Source organism: Carcharhinus amblyrhynchos, chromosome 31 (genome assembly GCF_965287045.1).
Source record: "Carcharhinus amblyrhynchos chromosome 31, sCarAmb.v2.hapA, whole genome shotgun sequence".
Classification (NCBI taxonomy): Eukaryota; Metazoa; Chordata; class Chondrichthyes; order Carcharhiniformes; family Carcharhinidae; genus Carcharhinus; species Carcharhinus amblyrhynchos.
The window spans coordinates 14,760,202-14,767,446 of record NC_137354.1 but is presented as its reverse complement, the minus strand read 5'-3'; positions in this window follow the sequence as shown (position 1 = coordinate 14,767,446).

The window sequence follows — 7,245 nt, the reverse complement described above, 5'->3', positions numbered from 1 at the left end:
CAGATCATTCTCTGGTGGGTGGGGGAAGGTGGAAGGTGGGCCAGATCATTTTCTGGTGGGGGGGGGATGAGGGGGGATCTGCTGCCACTCTGTGTGTGATCGGTGGAGGGAAGTGGGACAGGGGGTCGCAAATCAGTCTGGGTAGCAGGGTAAGGGGGACAGTTATGTTGTGGAGGTGGGGGTGATGTCTGTGGGGGCCACAGAGATGTGGCAGGGGAGCGTTTCTCATTTTTCTTTACTGCTCATGTGTAGTTGAAGGCTCTGATTGGAGCAGTAGCGTTTCGAGTGTGATAAACCCTGCCCACAGCGCGATTCCGATTCACTGCTATTTTCTCAGGCAGAGAATGTGTGGGGGGGTTCCAGAGAACAGGTTTACAAATTGGATCTGGATCACTCCCAGATTCAGTACTTAGAATCAAAATAGTAAAATCAGACCCATTATGTCCTTGCCTGTGTCAAACAATGTGATCTGGAGGGGAGAAGTTAATATACATTGGCAATTGGCAGCATTAGATTTGTCCTTATGTGCAGAAAGAAACTGGATAATTCCCCACATTGCCAGATAGATGGAAATGTCATAAATACAGCAGATTGGCCTTGATAGGAGATTCTTAGATGCAAACAGTCTTTGACATGATCCCATAGCCTTCATAGCATTAAGTAGTAGTTGTGTACACTGAATACGATGTGGAGGGAATTGATGCTATTGTTCTGGTTCAGGTCAGAAACTCCAAAGTGTTTTATTCAGCTCACCTGAATCATAAGCTTTGCATTTTGAATTTGGCTAGGATAAGCAGGTATGATTCCAAAGACCCACCAGGGAGCTTTTATCAAACAAAGTTTACTTAAGAATATAGTTAACATGTATTGTAAGAAAATTAGCAAGAAATTTTATCAACTACAAGCAAGAAACAAAGCAACCACTATAATGTATAACTCTTAATGAATGTCTCTAACATGTTCCAACTAAAACCAAAATCCACAGACAACAAACAAACCCATTTCACAGGTTTATCACTGCACAGACTAAAGCTCACATTATACTGGAATCTAGTTCCCACGGTTGAATGCTGTTTTCAAATGATCTTGAAAACTCAGAGCAGTTTGTAGTCGTATCAGCTCCCCAAAACATCAAAGCACAGATTCTTTACTGGAACATGGCAACAAGCTTTTCTTTCAGCTAACTGGTAAAATTTCAAAGTAAAACAGAGTGAGAAAGAGATTTCTTTTCCAGCTTGCTGCTCAGACTGCCTCTAACACTGCAGCCAAAACCAAACTAAAAACAACCCTCATTATCTGACTGCACACTGTTCTTTCCTCCTCCCACAATGACATCACCTAAGGCTTTACAACAGAGAGCATTTTTTTTAATAAAATCTTAAAGGCACATGAATATTATTGTGTTCAATACCATCATCTCTCATTGATTGAGACCGTAGACAGGGTGGACAGGTAATTGTTTGCTGAGTGATTTTGGTTGAAGACATTTGCAACTGCTTCATGCTGGCTGAAGGGGGCGGGGGGGAGCTGGGTCCTCTTGGAGCCACTTCTCCCACCTGTTAGCTGCCTGATCATCCACCATCTTACCTGACTATATGAAGGAGGGTGACAGAACTGTCTCTGATCCATTTGTTGTGAACCTTTCTGCCTTTGGCACATTGCAGCATTATTTACAGGTTAGGGTATCGTTCTACAGTAAGATCTCATACTGCTTCAGGCTCCCCTTACAAATGATACCAGAGTTGGGCCCCCAGCACGATGCTGAGAGTGAAATGAGGAAGGTGCCTGACCATGTGCTTATCAATCGTAGTTGCTGGCTATGGGTAGTTCATGAATCTTGAGCTTTGAGTACAGGATTTGTCCCTCATCTCACTTTGCATGGACATGGTGACACTACACTGAGTGGTCGATTGTCATTGTGAAGATAAAGGTGCATCTTCACAAAGACTATCAACTGGTCACCCCATCAACCTAGGGCTTCAATGGACACAAATGTTGGAAAGAGCAAAGTAAAATGTGTTTTCCATCCTGGGGGACATTCATCTGACCTTCAGGTGCAGTCTGAGTAATATCCAGAAAGATACAACTTCAGTATTCTCCCAGTAATATAAGCAGGTGGGTGGCACAGCGGCTCAGTGGTTAGCACTGCTGCCTCACAGCACCAGGAACCCAGGTTCGATTCCCGGCTCGGGTCACTGTCTGTATATTCTCTGCGTGGGTTTCCTCCGGGTGCTCCAGTTTCCTCCCACAATCTGAAAGAGGTGCTGGATAGGTGCATTGGCCATGCTAAATTCTCTCTCTGTGTACCTGAACAGGCGCTGGAGTGTGGCAACTAGGGGATTTTCACAGTAACTTCATTGCAGTGTTAATGTATGCCTATCTGTGACACTAATAAATAAAATAATATCCAGAAATATTCAGCGGCAGTATTCAGTCCCAATAATATTTGTGTATATATTAATGTTTAATTTGATTGGCCAATTACACCAATGTTTCCCAGGTGTATGCTTGTAGTTTCAGAATCTGAAAAATTGTGCAATTTTCATTTTTTTTTACATTTGTGGTCATTACTAGTTAGGCCAACATTTAGTTCCAATCCCACTTGCCTTTGAGAAGGTGGTAGTAAGCTGCCTTCTTGAACTGTTGCAGTAGTGGGTCTCCCCACAGTGCTGTTAGAGGGGGAGCTCCAGGGTTTTGACCCAGTGACACTGAAGGAACAGCAATATATTCCAATGTTAGGATGGTGACTGGCTTGGTGGGACCCTTTAGGTGGTGGAGTTGCCTTGTGTCGGCTGTCCTTATCTTTCTAGATGGTGATGTTCTCGGATTTTGAAGGTGCTATTGAAGGAACCTTGGTGAGTCCTTGTAGTGTCTCTTGTGGATGATACATGCTGTTGCTATTTGCATCAGTGATTGCGGTTATGAATGTTTGTGGATTGGGTGCCAGGCAAGTGGCACAGTAGCACAGTGGTAGCTCACAGTGCCGGGGACCCAGGTTCGATTCCTGGCTTGGGTCACTGTCCGTGAAGGGTCTGTACGTTCTCCCTGTGGCTGCCTGATTTCTTCCGAGTGCTCCGGTTTTCTCCCACAGAGCAAAGATGTGCAAGTTAGGTGGACTGGCCGTGCTAAGTTGCCCCATAGTGTCAGAGGGACGAGCAGGGTAAATGCATGGAGTTATGTTGATAGGGCCTGGATGAGATTGTGGTCGGTGGAGACTCAATGGGCCGAATGGCTTCCTTTGGCACTGTAAGATTCTATGATTCTGTGAAGAATGTTGCCTCCTCCCAAGTGGTATCAAGCTTCATGAATGTTGTTGGAGCTACACTCACCCAGGGAAGTGAAGAGTTTTCCATCACACTCCTGACTTGTACATTACAGACAGGTTTCGGTGAATCAGGAGGTGAGTTACTGCAGAATTTCAGTCTCTGACCTGCTCTTGCAACCACAGTGTTTATGTGGATAGTCCAACTTAGATTTTGGCCAACGATAATCCATAAAATGTTTCTAGTGGGGGATTCAGTGATGTTAACATCATTGGTTGTTAAGAGGAGGTGGTTAGATATCATTGAAGGCCATTGGTGAAGCAGCCACAGATGGTTGGGCCTAGGACACTACCCTGAAGAACTCCTGCAGTGACATCCAATCACCAGAACCATCTTCCTTTGTACCAGGCATGACTCCAACCAATGGAGAGTTATTCCCGTTGATTCCAGTTTGCTGGTGCTACTTGACGCCATACTTGGCCAAATGTGGCCTTGATGTCACGAGCAATCACTCTCACCTCCCTTCTGGAGTTCAGCTCTTTTATCCATGTTTGAACCAAGGCTATAGTGAGGTCAGGAGCTGAGTGACCCTAGATAACTCAAACTGAGTGTCTGTGAGCAGCCTATTGCTGAGTAAGTGCTGTTTGATAGCACTGTTGATGACCCCTTCCACCACTTCACTGGTGATTGAGAGTGGATGGAAGGGGCAGTAATTATTGGATTTGTCCTGCTTTTTGTTAAGCAATCATGAGTAGACTGAACATTTCAATAATATCTTATTCACTGCAGCAGACAGCAGAGGAACATTCCATTCAATTTCACAGCCCTCCTGTTAAATCCAATTGAAATTCAGCCAAATATTGCAACTTTACGAAAGCGATTTTAAGAGCCAGAGTTGTGTGTTTGTGATAATGAAATCCAGAACAGGGAAGGAATTATCTCAAGCTTGGAGCTGGAAGTGACAGAACTCTCACAATTTAACAAGGTTCTGTAATTCTTCCACGACCCAGAATATAATGAATGTTTTGTCTGGTTTTGTAGACGTTGTTTAAATGTCTCCACTTCACCAACTGATCATGAAATAAAATGACAAAATCCTCTCTGAAGACGAGCACGTGAGATGTGGAGATGGTCAGTTTGCGGAGTTGTTTTTGGTCATGCCTCTGTCAGTGCTGCCAGGGTATTTGAATAGCTAGAAGGATTTGCTTGCGACAGATTAATGATGCATCACTAAACCTGACTGTTTACAGAGCTCGTGGAATGTCACTTCCAACATTGCTCCTAGAATACTGATTGCATCATTGTTCAAAAAAAACTGCATGCTGGTCTGCAGTTGCTGTGGAAACAAATAACATTTGTCATCCCCACACATTGTAATGTCCTGACAAGGCGCCAAATTCCTGTTATGATTTGAATGGAGGAATAAATCAGCATCGAGCATTTTCTCTTCATGGCTGGGATTCTTTGTATACAGATAACACAATAATTAATAGGCAGTTTAATACAGGAATTGGACTATGCCAGTGAGTGATAGTTAATATTGCTAAGAATGCACCATAGAAAGCATTCATTTTGGTCGTACCACAGCTTGGTATGGCTCCTGCTCTGCCCAAGACTGCAAGGAACTACAAAAGTAGTATGAATGTAACCCAATCCATCATGCAAACCAGCCTCCCATCCATTGACCCTGTCTACACTTTCCGCTGCCTTAGAAAAGCAGCCAGCAAAATTAAGGACCCCATACACCCTGGGCATTCTCTCTTCCATCTTCTCCCTTCAGGAAAAAGATACAAAATCTGAGGTCATCTACCAACTGACTCAAGAACAGCAGCTTCCCTAGCTATGACTGTAACACTACATTCTGCAGTCTCTCCTTTCCTTCGCTATGAACAGTATGTTTTGTCTGTATAGCGCTCAAGAAACTTTTCACTGTATGTTAATACATGTGACAATAATAAATCAAATCAAAGGGTATGGTTAATGGTAAATGTCACATTGTTCAAACCTAAGAAAGTTTTAGGAGAGATTTCAAACACAGAGAATGATGTCTCTTCGTGATTTTAATAACTTATATGCTTATTAAATGGACAAAAAATAAACTAAAAAGGCACTTAACTTAGGAAATGGCCTTATGCATTATTACAATTTTAAACAGTTCCAAACTATTTTAACTTAACTACCTTCAGAGCTAACTTTCCCTGATCTGTACCACAACATCATACAGAATTTAAGATCTATAAAAATCCAGTAACTGTTACCACACTTGGCTTTGACATCTTTTGGAATCGCTTCTGAGGTGAACCAACCACGTTGCTTGCAGGGAGGTAAACAGCAATTCTTGTGTTGGCTAAGATCTGAAAAAGCAACAGCTCCCCTGCATAGGTTTCAGTATCCACTTAAATACATTTTCCCTTTGATTTCTCCCTTATCTGACCTAATTTCTTTAGCTTTCCGCTTTGACAAAGTGTCATCTGGACCCGAAACATCATCCTTTTCCTTTTCTTACAGATGCCGCCAGACCCGCTGAAATTTTCCAGCATTTTCTCTTTTGGTTTCTAACTTCTTTGGAATTGCCCTTTTCCAGTTTTTGAGAGTTTTAAAACAAAATAACTCATCTTATCCACCTTCCTTCATGCTTTGCATCCCTTCCTTTGAATCCTTAACAACCTGTGCAACATTCCCGTCCATTGTTACTAAATTACTTTAAGTAAGCATCTGTTTGCAATGTTGTTAGATTCGTTAACACATCAAATGCACTAGTTCCATTCAATCACTCTGTCCCTGCCTTAATTATCTTACTCACATATTTGCAGAGTTTATGATTACAACATAACCCACAGAATATGCTCCAATATCTTGGATTTCCATGATATTTTCATGACAACATAATATTTTTTAAAATAGCTTTGCAATTTGGGAATTGGTATCTTTTTATAAATTTGTTACGAATAAATAAGTAAATAAGGTCAATGCATCCAAGAATCATTGATCGGAGTCAATAATATTTGTAACACGCATAATCCATCTCAACGTACCTCAAACATTATTATTGTAGACACCTTCTCGAGATCATAGAAACCCTATAGCGTAGAAGGAGGCCATTCGGCCCATCGAGCCTGCATCGGCAACAACCCCATCCCAGGCCCTATCACCACAACCCCACACATTTACCCCTCAAACTTTCACATCCCAGGTCACTAAGGGGCGATTTAGCATGGCCAATCATGCACATCTTTAGACTGTGGAGGAAACCAGAGCACCTGGAACAAACCCACACAGACACGGGGAGAATGTGCAGACTCCACACCGACAGTGACCCAATGCTGGGAATCGAACCCAGGTCCCTGGGGTTGTGGGGCAGCAGTGCTAACCACTGTGCCACCATGCCGCCCATTGTCACTATGCCACCCATACTTGTGTCCAGTTTAGCACATCATGCTTAGGAAAGATGCTGAGTCTTGGAGATAATAGTGAGGAGTTTAGCTAGAATGATACCAGTGATGGAAAAATGCAGTTATGTGCGGACACGAGAGAAACTGGAATTGTTTTCCCGTTGAGCAGAGAAGGTTAAGGAGAGATTTATTTGTCTCCAAAGTGATAAAGTGTTCAGCTGGAGTAAATAAATTGGCAGGAGGGTTGGTAATTATCAGGACACCAGACTGAAGACAAAAACACATCTGAGCAACACAGTGGGAATCTTCTGCAGAGTTTTGATAATCTGTATCGCTTTGCCTGAAAAAACAAAGTTTCAAAAGCAACTTTCCAATAGGGGTAAATATTTGGAAAGGAAATATTTGCTGGGCTTTGGAGAGAGAGAAAATGAGTTGGACTGATTGGGCAGCTTTTACAGAGCTAGCAGAGGACGATGGCTGAAGGGCTGATATTTGTGCTGAATTTCAATGATCCCTCAGGCTGTGATTTCTCAATTCCTCCCAATATGTCTCAGGCTGGATTCCACATTAACAACTCCTCTGACATGTCT